We start from the raw sequence: 14,807 nt of genomic DNA, 5'->3' as shown, positions 1-14,807 counted from the left end.
AGGAATTTGCTACCCCTGGGAAGGGCAGTCTCTCCAGGACCAAGTCTCCAAATGCCAGAGCATAATTACAGAAAATAAAATACATTAAATACAATCCTGATTTGGACAAATGAAAACATTGTTTACATTGTTTTGAAAATGTAAATCTAAGTGGATATTAAGTTATATTAAGCAATTATTCATTTTTTAGGCATGATGATGGCATCATCACCAATTATTATGTGTAAGTCCTTATACATTAGAGATTCATACTGAAGCATTCAAGGGTGAAGTCACATCATGTCTATGCCTTGCTTTAAAATACTTCAGGAAAAGGGTGCCTTGATGGCTTAGTCAGATGTCTTTTGAGTTTGACTTGAACCTGCTTAGGATTCTGTCCCTCCACCCCTGCTCACTCACTCTCATAAATAAATAACTAAATAAGTAAATGGAGGGAGGGAGGGTGGCAGGAACAGATGAAATAAGATGGGCAACTGCTAAATGTTGAAGCTGGATAATGGGTACATTGAGTCGTGCTATTCTTACTACCTTTGCATATATTTGAAAATATCCATAATAAAGCTTTCCCTAAGTAGAAAATCAAATTTGAAATTTTAGACCACTTAGTGATAAATGATAATGATGCCTACAAATAAAAGTTTGTGGGAAATCACCAAAAGTCTACTTGTTAAGAAATAACCTTAATGCATTTAGAAAACTTGGACTGAGGGAACCCTCTTGCACTGTTGGTGGGAATGCAAACTGGTGCAGCCACTCTGGAAAACAGTGTGGAGTTTCCTCAAAAAATTAAAAATAGACCTACCCTATGACCCAGCAGTAGCACTGCTAGGAATTTACCCAAGGGATACAGGAGTACTGATGCACAGGGGCACTTGTACCCCAATGTTTATAGAAGCACTCTCAACAATAGCCAAATTATGGAAAGAGCCTAAATGTCCATCAACTAATGAATGGATAAAGAAATTGTGGTTTATATATACAATGGAATACTACGTGGCAATGAGAAAGAATGAAATATGGCCCTTTGTAGCAACGTGGATGGAACTGGAGAGTGTGATTCTAAGTGAAATAAGCCATACAGAGGAAGACAGATACCGTATGTTTTCATTCTTATGTGGATCCTGAGAAACGTAACAGAAACCCATGGGGGAGGGGAAGAAAAAAAAAAAAAAGAGGTTAGAGTGGGAGAGAGCCAAAGCATAAGAGACTCTTAAAAACTGAGAACAGGGGTGCCTGGGTGGCTCAGTTGGTTAAGCGTCCGACTTCGGCTCAGGTCATGATCTCACGGTCCATGAGTTCGAGCCCCGCGTCGGGCTCTGTGCTGACAGCTCGGAGCCTGGAGCTCGCTTCAGATTCTGTGTGTCTCCCTCTCTCTCTGCCCCTCCCCTGTCCATGCTCTGTCTCTCTCTGTCTCAAAAATAAATAAACATTAAAGAAAATAAAAACTGAGAACAAACTGAGGGTTGATGGGGGGTGGGAGGGGAGGTGATGGGTATTGAAGAGGGCATCTTTTGGGATGAGCACTGGGTGTTGTATGGAAACCAATTTGACAATAAATTTCATATATTAAAAAAAAAAGAAAAAGAAAACTTGGACTGAGGAACTAGTGTTTGTCTTCTTTACCATTCTGTCCCCACACTTATAGTACCTGTTGTATAACAGGCAGTTGATTTTTGTTTACTTATTTTTTTTTTAATTTTTTTTTCAACGTTTTTTAAATTTATTTTTGGGACAGAGAGAGACATAGCATGAACGGGGGAGGGGCAGAGAGAGAGGGAGACACAGAATCGGAAACAGGCTCCAGGCTCCGAGCCATCAGCCCAGAGCCTGACGCGGGGCTCGAACTCACGGACCGCGAGATCGTGACCTGGCTGAAGTCGGACGCTCAACCGACTGCGCCACCCAGGCGCCCCTGTTTACTTATTTTTGAGAGAGGGGGGAGAGGGGCAGTGGGAGGGAGAGAGAGAATCCCAAGCAGGCTGCACAGTGTCAGTGCAGAGCCCCATGTGGGGCTTGAACTCACAACCCGTGAGATCATGAGATGGATGCTTATTAACCAACCAAGCCACCTAGGTGCCCCTAACAGATAGTTGATTTTTAAAATTGGGGGTAAAAACACATTAGCTTGAACCATAAAATAGTTTTTTAATAATATTTTTTTAAAACTAAGTACCACAGGGGCGCCTGGGTGGCTCAGTCAGTTAAGCGGCTGACTTCTGCCCAGGTCATGATCTCGCGGTCTGTGAGTTTGAGCCCCACGTCGGGCTCTGTGCTGACAGCTCAGAGCCTGGAGCCAGTTTCAGATTCTGTGTCTCCCTCTCTCTGACCCTTCCCCGTTCATGCTTTGTTTCTGTCTCAAAAATAAATAAACGCTAAAACAAACAAACAAACAAACAAACAAAAAAAACTAAGTACCACAAAGTAATTCATACACTAAAGTAGAAATTAATGAAATAGCTAATAAAATCCTTATCCAAGGATGTTCTCTTTGAAAAGGTTAAAGTTATATGTATTACCATATACATATATTTCAGTATCTATAAAAATACAGAGAATGGATTATCTGGAGAAAACTAAATCATCAAAGTTGACTCAAGATACTATAGAAAATCTGAACAGATATATAAGCAAAGAAAAATATTGTAGTTATGATTGTTTTAAAAAACTAGAATCAACAGTTTTGCAGGCAATAAAAAGTTTTAAAGCATAGAGAGCCTCTAACAAAATTTTGCTAGATCATTCTATAAGGCTAACATCCCAATAATAAAATGCGAATAGCCCCTAGAAAGCAAAATCTGGACCAGTATCACTTAAGATACACACAAACATCCCAAATAAAGTTCAGCGAACTTAATGGTCTGTTAAAACAATTATAGGAGCACCTGGGTGGCTTAGTCAGTTAGGCGTCCGACTTCAGCTCAGGTCATGATCTCACAGTTTGTGAGTTCAAGCCCTGCGTCAGGCTTTGCTGACAGCTCAGAGCCTGGAGCCTGCTTCAGATTCTGTGTCTCCCTCTCTCTCTGCCCCTCCCCTGCTCGCACTCTGTCTCTCTCTCTCTCAAAAATAAAAAAATAAACTTTTTTTAATTAAAAAAATTATAAAACATAAAACAATTTACCAGGAATATCCAGGGACCTGACCTGTTGTGATTTAATTAAGTATCCAGATTTTAGGTTTCTAACTTGAGCAATGTAACAATGTTGGAAAAAATGGCATTACTTACCTCAATATCTTTTAGGTTGTTTCTCATATTCTAATTCATCTTAGCTTCATCAGCTTTAAAAAAGGAGTGAACAACAGATATGAAAAACGGGGATTCAACACAAAAATTATTACCTTCCACAAAACAAAAATGAATATTATTACACTTTATTTTCTACCAAACCTCTGTAATGTCACTATAGTTATTATACATTAAGACTTGTACTTCCAGGTCCATTTTGTTCAGATTGGGCAGATATCATTGGATAATCACTCACCTAGAATAGACCCACTCATGATTTCAAACAATACACACAATATTTTAACACAAAAAGTATTTTAAGTGCTATAACAAAATTAGTTTTTGCTAATGGGTCAGTATGTTTTTCCTACCTGGTATCGTTTTCATGCTAACAGAGGTCTTCTGGAGACTGTACATTAACTCAAAATTTCTGAAAGTATGTTCCACGAAACACTAGTACTTTAATGATAATGGGAAAATTATTGTATAGTCAAACAAGGTTGGGAACTCTGTATACTATATTTCTTGAGGGGGAAAAAAATTCACATTAAGTGCATAACAAAAGACTATCCAAAAAAGTTTCATTTTATCTGACCAGTGTATCTCAGACTTTACTATACAGAACTACCATTCCGAATACCTACTGCGGATGTAATTCCACTTTGGCAGATGCTGCTATAACCAGAAGGAGTGGCTCAAGGATGGAAATGTCAGCATTATGACAGGTGTACAGTTATCTGTTTGGCAAGGAAAGCAATTCAAATTATGTTATACAGTCAGCTGCTCGCTCTTTTTTTTTTTAATTTAAAATGATACTTTTCAACAGAATAGAAAATCCTTCCCCCTATTCTTTCTATAAATATATGTATAGACTATAATTTCTTGCTGAAAAATCCTACTGACTTACCTGTGTGTTTCTTGCTATCCATAAACAAGAATTTCTCTGAGGTATTTATCAAAAAGTGGGACTGCTCGGTCAAAGGTTATATTCATTTTCAACTTCACTAGATAGTGCCATAGAAGTGGAGAACATGGGAAGGGGCACGTGGGTGTCTCAGTTGGTTGAGTGTCTGACTTCAGCTCAGGTCATGATCTTGCGGTGCATGAGTTCCAGCCCCATGTCGGGCTCTGTGCTGACAGCTCAGAGCCTGGAGCCTGCTTCAGATTCTGTGTCTCCCTGTCTCTCTGCCCCTCCCCTTCTCATGCTTTCTCTCTCTCTCAAAAACATTAAAAAACATTGTTTTAAAGAAGTGGAGAACATGGAACACCTGAGTGGCTCAGTGGGTTGAGCATCTGACTCGATTTCAGCTCAGGTTATGATTCCAGGGTTGTGGGATTGAGCCCCATGTCAGGCTCCATCTGCTTAAGATTCTCTCCCTCTGCCCCTCTCCCCTGTTCACGCATGCTCTCTCTCTCTCTTTCTAAAAAAAAGAAGTGAGAACATCATTGTCTTGCCAATTTACAACCCCTTCACCCAATAAAGTATTATTTCCTTGTAATCCTACTTCTGGTATGTGCTTTATAGTGAGTTGAGCATCTTTTCACATCTGTTTATTGTTAAACATTATAACTTACCAATTCATGCCATGTTCCTTTGTTAAAAAAATATAAAAGAATTGTGGGATTCTTAAAAATAATATTCTAGATAATAATCCTTTACCTAGTATTATAAATAACGAAACTTAGCCTCCCCGGATTGTGGCTGTATGTGTATTTATGGTGATACTATCATATTAAAATTTAAAAAATTTAAATGTGGATGCAATCGTAGCTTTCATTATTAGCCAATAATCTTAATTTTTTACAAGACCCTTGGTTTTCTAGGCTATCAGTTATGTCAACTGCAAATAGATATAATTTTGGGTTTTTTCTGAATATTTATAGCGATTATTTTATTAATCTAATAGAAAGAATCTCCAAAATAGGACTTAGGATTAGTGGTGATAGGGGTATAGTTGTTTTCACCTATTTAATGGAAATCTCTTAGTATAATGTTTGTTTTAGTTTGGAGGTAAACAGACTTTTTTGTGGCTCAATTGTTTCCTTCAGTTCCTTATTAACTTCTTTATTAGAAATGCCTGCTGAGAGGGGTGCCTTGGTGGCTCAGTCAGTTGAGCGTCCAACTTTGGCTCAGGTCATGATCTCACAGTTCATGGGTTCGAGCCCTGCATTGGGCTCTGTGCTGACAGCTCAGATCCTGCAGCCTGCCTCGGATTCTATGTCTCCCTCTCTCTCTGCCCCTCCTCCACTCATGCTTTCTCTCTCTCTCTCTCTCACTCTCTCAAAAAATAAAGATTAAAAAAAAATTTTTTTTTTTTTAAGTAAGTGGAGAACATGGAACACCCGAGTGGCTCAGTAGATTGAGCGTCTGGTTCTTGATTTCGGCTCAAGTCATGATCTCACGGTTCATGAGTTCAAGCCCCACAAAGAGCTTTGCGCTGCTTGGAATTCTCTCCCCTCTCTCTCCCCCTCCCCTACTCACTGTCTCTCAAAATAAATTAAAAAAACATTTTTAAAAAGTTTAGAAATGGGGGCGCCTGGGTGGCGCAGTCGGTTAAGCGTCCGACTTCAGCCAGGTCACGATCTCACGGTCCGTGAGTTCGAGCCCCACGTCGGGCTCTGGGCTGATGGCTCGGAGCCTGGAGCCTGTTTCCGATTCTGTGTCTCCCTCTCTCTGCCCCTCCCCCGTTCATGCTCTGTCTGTCTCTCTCTGTCCCAAAAATAAAGAACGTTGGGAAAAAAAAAAAAAAAAAATTAAAAAAAAAAAAAAAAAGTTTAGAAATGCCTGCTGAATATTATCAGATACTATTTTGACACATTGATATAATATTTTTGTCCTTGAATTTGTTAATGTGAAAGTAGTACTTTGGTCATTAAGGCAGTATGGTTTTGGCACAAGAATGAACAAACAGACCAATGGAACAAAATAAATGGCCTTGAAATACACCTACATATATGTGGTCATCTGATTTACGACAAAGGTTCCTCTGCATTATGGTTGGGACATAGTGGTCTTTTCAATAAGTAGCACTGGGTCAACTGATAGCTATATTCATAAAAAATGAATCTTGGCCCTTACATCACACTACAAACATAAATTCCAGATACATTAGTGACCTAATTGTAAAAGGTAAAGCAAAAGAAATATAAAATATCTTTCTGGGCTTGAGGTAGCAAAGATTTCTTTCTTTTTTTTTTTTTTTTTTAATTTAAATTCTAGTCAGTTAACATACAGTGCAATATTGGCTTCAGCAGTAGAATTGAGTAGAACTGAGTAATTGGTGAATTACTCAGTTCACCAGGGCTCATCACAACTAGTGTCCTCCTTATTACCCATCACCCATCTAGCCCATCCCCTACCCACCTCCCTCCATCAAACCCTCAGTTTGTTCTCTGTCATTAAGAGTCTCCTGTGGTTTGTTCCCCCATCTTTCTCTTTTTTCTTCTTTTCCCCTTTCCATACGTTCATCTGTTTTGTTTCTTAAATTCCACATATGAATGAAATCATATGGTATTTGTCTTTTTCTGACTGACTTATTTCTCTTGTCATAATATACTCTAGCTCCATCCACATTGTTGCAATGGCAAGATTTCATTCTTGTTGGTGACTGAGTAATATTCCATCGCATATAAATACCACATCTTCCTCATCCATTCATCAGTCAATGGGCATTTAGGCTCTCTCCATAATTTGGCTATTGTTGATAATGCTGAGATAGCAAAGAGTTCTTAAACAGAATACAAAAAGCATTAACCATATGGGGAAAAATGATAAATTTTACTGTATTAAATTTAAGAATCTATTTCATCAAAAAACACAATTAAGAAACTGAAAAAAGTCACAGAGAATATATTATATATATAATATATAATATAGTATATGTTAATATATCTTAATATGAATATATACATTTATGTAATAAATGTAAAATATTTAATCATATATAGACAAAATGTTAATAAAATATTAAATAAATATATATATAATATATTTGACTGACTCATTCACAATATATGAAGAATCCCTATAGATCAATAAACGACAGAAAATAAAATAGGAAATGGGAAAAAAAAAAACTCATATAAGCACTTCAAAAAAAGTGTGTATCCAGATGGCCAATAAAGATATCAAAAGTTGCTCAAGTTCATTATTAAGAAAGTGGAAAAATTAAAACCACAATGTGATAAGTATACACCCTCCAGAATAGCTAAATGGAAAAAATATGTACAAAGTGCTTGTGCATAATGCCATGGAGTGCTCAAGCCTTTGACAATATGCTAGTGGATACTGAAGACAAGTTCCCCAATCTTCAGGAAAATCTGGGAAGCAGACAACCAGTAAGTACCTAACTAAGAAAACTTCAGATTCTGATAAGGGCCATGAAGAGAAAAGATATTGGGAAGGAGAATTACTAGAGGGAGACAATTCAGTTGGTCATTTCATCTGACGTATATACAGTATCCCTAGTGGTAGCAGTACAGATTTTATGCAAGAATAGCCAGGTTAAGACTGAGAAAGAAAAGCTACCAAGGTGTCCTAGTCCTACCAGATATTTAAAAGTACTAAAAAGTCCCTAAATAATCAAAATGATGTGGTACTCATGCAGGAACAGACCAGTGGAATAGAACAGAAAGTCTATAAGGGACCCAAAAATATAGGAAATTTTAATACATGAAGGGATGAGGAAGTAACACTTCTCTAAGTATACCTTTCTGTATATTTTTCACTTTGGGAACCATGTTAATGTTATATATGTTTACATAAAGAGAAGAAAGACCCTACATTGGAATATAAGCAGAAACAAATATTTCCCCACACTACAGGGGAAAAAGCTAACCCAAGAAACTTTTTTTAAAGCTTTATTTTTTAATGTTTATTTTTGAGAGAGAGAACATGAGCGGGGGGAGGAATAGAAAAGGGGGGAGGACAGAGGATCCAAAGCGGGCTTTGCCCTGACAGCAGTGAGCCTCATGCAGGGCTCAAACTCATGAATTGAGATCATGACGTGAGCCAAAGTCTGACACTCAACCGAGCCACCCAGGTGCCCAAAGCAGCTTTTTTAAAAAGTAAGCTCTTTTTTTTTTTAAAAGTAAGCCACAACATGGGGCTTGAACTAATGACCCCAAGATCAAGAGCCACATGCTCTGCCAAATAAGCCAGTCAGGTGCTCCTAACCCAAGCAATTTTTGAACGACAACTTGACCCTATTCGCTCAGCCCAAAACAGAAACAAAACAAAACAAAAAACAACCATAAACAAATAACTAGCTAGTAGGATTGATTTGCACAATGATATAGATTAGCAATTCTGAAACTACTACCTCATATATTCTAGAATCAAGCAAAAAAGTAAATATATTATGGGATTAAGCTAATATAACGGGAGAAAAGCTTATCACTGCTGGAGAAGGTAATTGCAATATGGAGAGAAGGAGGCTAGATGAACCCTGTGGTGTTGGGTTGAAATTGGAGGTAACACTATAAAGTCATATTTTTGTGCATTTTTAAAGTAATCCCTACACCCAAGATGGGACTCCAACTTACCACCCCAAGATCAATGTAGAGTCAGATGCTCTACCAACTGAGCCAGCCAGGTTGCCCCCATGATATTTTTAAATAGATAAATATAGAAATACATATAGAGGTGTGTGTGTGTGTGTGTGTGTGTGTGTTTTCTAGCAGAGAGGATAAAAAAGAAATGACATCCTAGTACCAGTGAGAATATCCAGCACCCAGATCCAAGGAACTTGGAGAAATAGCATATACAAGCACTGAGCAGAGAAAACACAAGATGGTTTTGGAACATTGTGTGGAGGCAGAAAGTAAGGAAGTGCTCGAAAAGTGATTGCAATGTCAAAAGATCACAGTGGCAGTCTGAAGGAGTTCCCACTGGCCAAATATGGGATAATCTGAGTATAACAATATGTCATAATAGTAACAGATTAAGTAAAACCATTTAATAACCCAGTGGCTAAAATAGGAACCCATGAAACATGCTTTATAGTAGAACACCAAATTACTAATGTGGAAGGAATGGTGGAATTAGATTATCACCAATAATCAACCATCACAATAATAATTGATCTGGTAAGAATCATCAATGGATGCTAAAAGTAGCAGGTGAAACTCTGATGAAAAACAGATGTTTATAGCATCTTAAAAACATCTCTCCGCAGGTGTTCCTGGGTGGCTCAGTCTGTTCAGTATCCAACTGTGACTCAGGTCATGATCTCATGTTTGTGGGTTCAAGCCCCATGTTGGGCTCCGTGCTGATAGCTTGCTCAGAGCCTGGAGCCTGCCTTGCATTCTGTATCTCCTTCTTTCCCTGCCCCTCCCCTGTCTCTGTCTCTCAAAAATAAATAAATGTTAAAAAACTCTCTTTCTTAGAGATTCTAAAAGATTTGTTCATTTTGAGTCAACAACTGGAACCTCAGCAGAAAATCAGTATGTATAAAATAGAACTGAAAATGCAAGTTTTATAACTGAAAAAAACTGAAATGAAAATTTCACTGAATAAGCATAAGAACAGATGGGAGGCATCAGAAGAAACAGTCAGTGATCACCATGATAGGTCAATAATAATCCAATCTGAAATACAAAAAAGTAAAAACATTGAAAAAATACAGAGGTACCTATGGAACAATACTCATAACTAGAGTTCTAGAATGAGAGTACTGACAGAGTGTGGTAGAACAAAACTATGACCAAAACCACCAAAATTCAATAAATAGAAAATCTTATAATCAGACAGAGAAAAATAATACATAAAATACTGGGGACCAAAAACATGAATAATGCTGACTTAATTAGAAACAATAGTAGCCAGCAATCCCTATTAAAATAACACCAGCATTCTTCGCTGAGCTAGAAGAAACAATCCTAAAATATGTATGGAACCACAAAAGACCGTGAGTAGCCAAAGCAATCCTGAAAAAGAAAACCAAAGCTGGAGGCATCACAATTCTGGACTTCAAGCTGTATTACAAAGCTGTAATCATCAAGACATTATGGTGCTGGCACAAGAACAGACATATAGATCAATGAAACAAAATAGAGAACCCAGAAATGGACTCAGAAATGTATGGTCAACTAATCTTTGACAAAGCAGGAAAGAATACCCAATGGAAAAAGACAGTCTCTTTCACAAATGGTGTTTGGAAAACTGGACAGTGAGATGAAGAAGAATGAACCTGGGCCACTTTCTTACACCATACGCAAAAATAAACTCAAAATGGATAAAAGACCTAAACATACAACAGGAAGCCATTAAAATCCTAGAGGAGAGGGGCACGTGCGTGGCTCAGTCAGTTAAGTATCTGACTTTGCCTCAGGTCATGATCTCATATTTCATGGGTTGGAGCTGACAGCTCAGAGCCTGGAGCCTGCTTTGGATTCTGTGTCTCCCTCTCTCTCTGCCCCTCCCCTGCTTGCGCTTTGTCTCTCTCTCTCTCTCTCAAAAATAAATAAACATTAAAAAAATTTTTTTTAAATCCTAGAGGAGAAAATAGGCAACAACCTCCTTGGTCTTGGCTGCAGCAACTTCTTACTTGACTTGTCTCCAGAGGCAAGGGAAACAGAAGCAAAAATGAACTACTGAGACTTCATCAAAATAAAAATCTTCTGCACAGTGAAGGAAACAATCAGCAAAACTAAAAGGCAAACAACAGAATGGGAGAAGATATTTGCAAAGGACATATCAGATACAGGGTTAGTATCCAAAATCTATAAAGAACGTATCAAACTCAACACCCAAAAAACAAATAATCCAGTGAAGAAATGGGGAAAAGACATGAATAGACACTTTTCCAAAGAAGACATCCAGATAGCTAACAGACACAAGAAAAAATGCTCAACATCACTCATCATCAGAGAAATACTAATGAAAACCACAACGAGATACCACTCCACAGTTGTCAGAATGGCTAACATTAACAACTCAGGCAACAACAGATGTTGGCAAGGATGTGGAGAAAAAAGGAATCCTTTTGCACTGCTGGTAGGAATGCAAACTGGTGCATCCACTTTGGAAAAAAGTATGCAGGTTCCTCAAAAAATTAAAAATAAAACTACCCTATGACCCAGCAATTGCACTACTAAGTATTTTAGGTATTTATCCAAAGGATACATAAATGCTGATTTGAAGGGGCACATGGCACCCCAATATTTATAGAAGCACTATTGACAATAGCCAAAGTATGGAAAGAGCCCAAATATCCATTGATTGATGAATGGATAAAGAAGATGTGGTGTGTGTGCGTGCGTGCGTGTGTGTGTATGTGTAATGGAATATTACTCTGCTATCAAAAAGAATGAAATCTTGCCATTTGCAACAATGTGGCTGGAACTATAGTGTATTATGTTGAGCAAAATAAGTCAGTCAGAGAAAGACAAATACCATATGATTTCACTCATATGTGGAATTTAAGACAAAACAAATGAAGATAAGGGAAAGGAAACAAAAATAATATAAAAACAGAGGGGGAGACAAACCATAAGATACTCTTAAATACAGAGAACAAAAGGGTTGCTGACAGGATGTTGGATTGGGTAAAGGCTAAAGAGGTGAGGAACATTAAGGAGGACACTTGTTGGGATGTACACTGGGTGTTATATGTAAGTCATGAATCATTACGCTCTATTCCTGAAATTAAAAAATAAAATAAAATTCTGATAATGTAAAGAAAAGAAGAAGCAATAGTAGCCAAAAGACAATAGAATAACATCTGGAAAAACTAAAGAAAAATAGGTCAACTCAGAATTCTATTTCCAGAGAAAATATGCTTTTATAATGAAGATGAAATAAAGACATTTTCAGATAAATGAATATTTAGATTTTAACTAGCAGAACTGCAGTTCTGGTAAAGGAAACTCTTCAGGTTAAAGAGAACTGACTTCAGATGAAAATACAGTCTCAACAGGAAGGAAGAACATCAGATATAGTCAATATGTGGATAAATAAAACATATGCTTCCTTCTTTATAAGTTATTAAAATATATAACTGTTTAAACCAAAATAATGCAATGTATGTAGCTGAAATATGTATGCCAACAGTGGGACAAAGAATAAGAAGTATAAATGAAATGATATTGTTTACAAGGTTCTCAAATTTTACATGGAGTGGTACAATATTAATTCTAGGTAAACTATGTTTAAATAAGAATGCATATTTTAATCCCTAGAGCAACCTCTAACAAGATGCATAAAGGTATAGCTGAGTGCCAACAGAAGAATTCAAATCTATCAGAAAAAATGATCAATTCTCCAAAAAAGACAGGAAAGTAGTTAATAAAAAATGTGGTAAATAGGTATCAACCAAATAGCAAACATAAATCCAACCAAGTTAATAATAACATAAATATAAATGGACTAAGTATTTCAATGAAAATCCAAGAGACTGTCATACTGGGTAACAAATGTAAAACCCAAATTACATGATATCTATCAGAAATGTATATTAAATATAAAATCACAGGTAGGTTCAAGAAAAAAAATGGAAAAAGATATATTAGCCAAACAGTAAGCATAAGAAAACTATAGTGACTGTACTGATACTAGGCAAAATAGACGTTAAGACAAGAGCTACAGAGAGACACCTGGGTGGCTCAGTCAATACAATGTCTGACTGAGGCTCAGGTCATGATCTCACAGTTTCTGGGTTTAAGACCTGCGCCGGGCTCTGTGCTGACAGCTCAGGGCCTGGAGCCTGCTTCAGATTCTGTGTCTCCCTCTCTCTGATCCTCCCGCCGCTCATGCTATGTCTCTGTCTCTCAAAAAGGAATAAACATTAAAAAAAATTTTTTTAAAGACGAGACATAGAGAAATATTTCATAATAGAAGGGTCAATTCATTGGGAACACACACAATCATAAATGTGTATACACTATTTAACAGGCTTAAAAATACATGATAAAAACTGAATGAACTAAAGGGAGAAATAGAATTTGTATTTTCATGTATCTTCTACTTCACATATATTTTCCTATTTGCAAAGTGGGACTTAGTAAGATTGGCCTTGACATTGTCAAATAATTTGTAAAGTCTTATATTCTTTTTTTTTTTTTTAACATTTATTTATTTTTGAGAGAGACAGAGATAGAGCACGAGCGGGAGAGACAGAGAAGAGAGGGAGACACAGAATCAGAAGCAGGCTCCAGGCTCTGAGCTATCAGCACAAAGCCCACTGAGGAGCTTGAACCCACGGACCATGAGATCATGACCTGAGCTGAAGTTGGACACTTAACCAACTGAGCCACCCAGGCGCCCCAAGTGTTATATTCTTGAGAGAACTACTGTATCAAAACATTTGAAATGGGAGGATGCTACAATGATGGATAAATCCTGGTGGGCTTATTCCATTTATTTCCTGAACCAAACCCAGGACGTAACAAATTCAATTATTAGTCACCTGAGAAACACTTCTGAAGATACTTTTCCTAATGTTCACTTTTCAATCTTCTTCATCAGGAAGACTATATATATATATATATATATATATATATATACGCACATATATGCATATATACGCATATATATGCGTATATATGCATATATGTGCGTATATATGCATATATACACACACATATACATAGCTCAAAAATACTTGAAGCAAAACTTGATAGAACTAAAGGGAAAACAGTAATAGACACACCTTATAGTCCCCCCACCCTTATCCTCAGAGGACACATTTCAAGACCCTCAGGTGATGACCAAAAGGGTGGATAGTAAGCCCCATATAGACTGCTTTTTTTCTATACATACATACCTATAATAAAGCTTAATTTATAATTTAGGCACAGTAAGAGATTAACAACAATAATGAAATAGAACAATTATAACAATATGGTGTAATAAAAGTTACGTGAATGTGTCATTTTCTCTTAAACTATCTTATTGTACTGTACTCACCCATCTTATGATCTGATTTGATAAAATGCCTAGTAATGAAATGAAGTGAGGTGAATGATTTACACATTCTGACACAGCATTAGACTACTACTGACCTCACCAAAGAAGGATTGTCTGCTTCGGGAAGGCAACTGATGGCTGGCAACTGAAGCTGGAGAAAAAGAAACAGCCGATAAGGTGGGGAACAATTTTATCAACCATCTTAACCTAACAACTTATAAAACAACATCTTCACAACTGCAGGAAGGCGAAAAACCGAGAGGAGGAAGGAATGGAAGGCGGGAGAGCGAGCTAGCACGGGGGACCATTCCGTGTCGTCCTGCTCCCGATTCTGTTATATCCTGGTTCTGTTTTAGTTCTGGGATATTTTTATTGAGTACTTGATGCATATATATTTGAGCATATATACTAAGCATCTGCTGCGCCCCTAGTACATACATTATGTGCTTGTTGGTGCCAAGTGCATTCTAAGCCATACTAGGGCTTCCTCAGCTACAAACACAAAACGGGCTCGCAGAACTCGCTTCGTCCATTCCTGGGCAGCCTTGAAGCCCCTCCCCTAGTAGCCCACCGTCAAACCCTAAATGCCGCCCCGCGATCTAGCTCTCTCCCGCAGGCATTCGCGCTTGCGCACTCTGAGCAACAAGTTGGGGCGGGGGCGGGCCCTCCCTACCGAAG

General features: G+C 37.7%; 2 long non-coding RNA genes across 2 annotated transcripts; both read right to left on the bottom strand.

Annotated features, from left to right (window-relative positions):
• Positions 1 to 2,125: 2,125 nt before the first annotated feature.
• Positions 2,126 to 2,486, bottom strand: LOC131500348 (uncharacterized). Its single transcript, XR_009256253.1, has 2 exons — positions 2,409 to 2,486; positions 2,126 to 2,165 (listed from the first exon to the last, which is right to left on the bottom strand). It is a non-coding gene; the product is annotated as an uncharacterized LOC131500348 (long non-coding RNA).
• Positions 2,487 to 6,007: 3,521 nt separating this feature from the next.
• On the bottom strand, positions 6,008 to 14,746 carry LOC131500346 (uncharacterized). Its single transcript, XR_009256251.1, has 3 exons — positions 14,568 to 14,746; positions 14,225 to 14,280; positions 6,008 to 6,951 (listed from the first exon to the last, which is right to left on the bottom strand). It is a non-coding gene; the product is annotated as an uncharacterized LOC131500346 (long non-coding RNA).
• Positions 14,747 to 14,807: the final 61 nt, after the last annotated feature.

Source organism: Neofelis nebulosa, chromosome 17 (genome assembly GCF_028018385.1).
Source record: "Neofelis nebulosa isolate mNeoNeb1 chromosome 17, mNeoNeb1.pri, whole genome shotgun sequence".
NCBI classification, from domain to species: domain Eukaryota; kingdom Metazoa; phylum Chordata; class Mammalia; order Carnivora; family Felidae; genus Neofelis; species Neofelis nebulosa.
The sequence above is the reverse complement of the archived record's forward strand: the minus strand, read 5'-3'. Positions and strand labels throughout refer to the sequence as shown.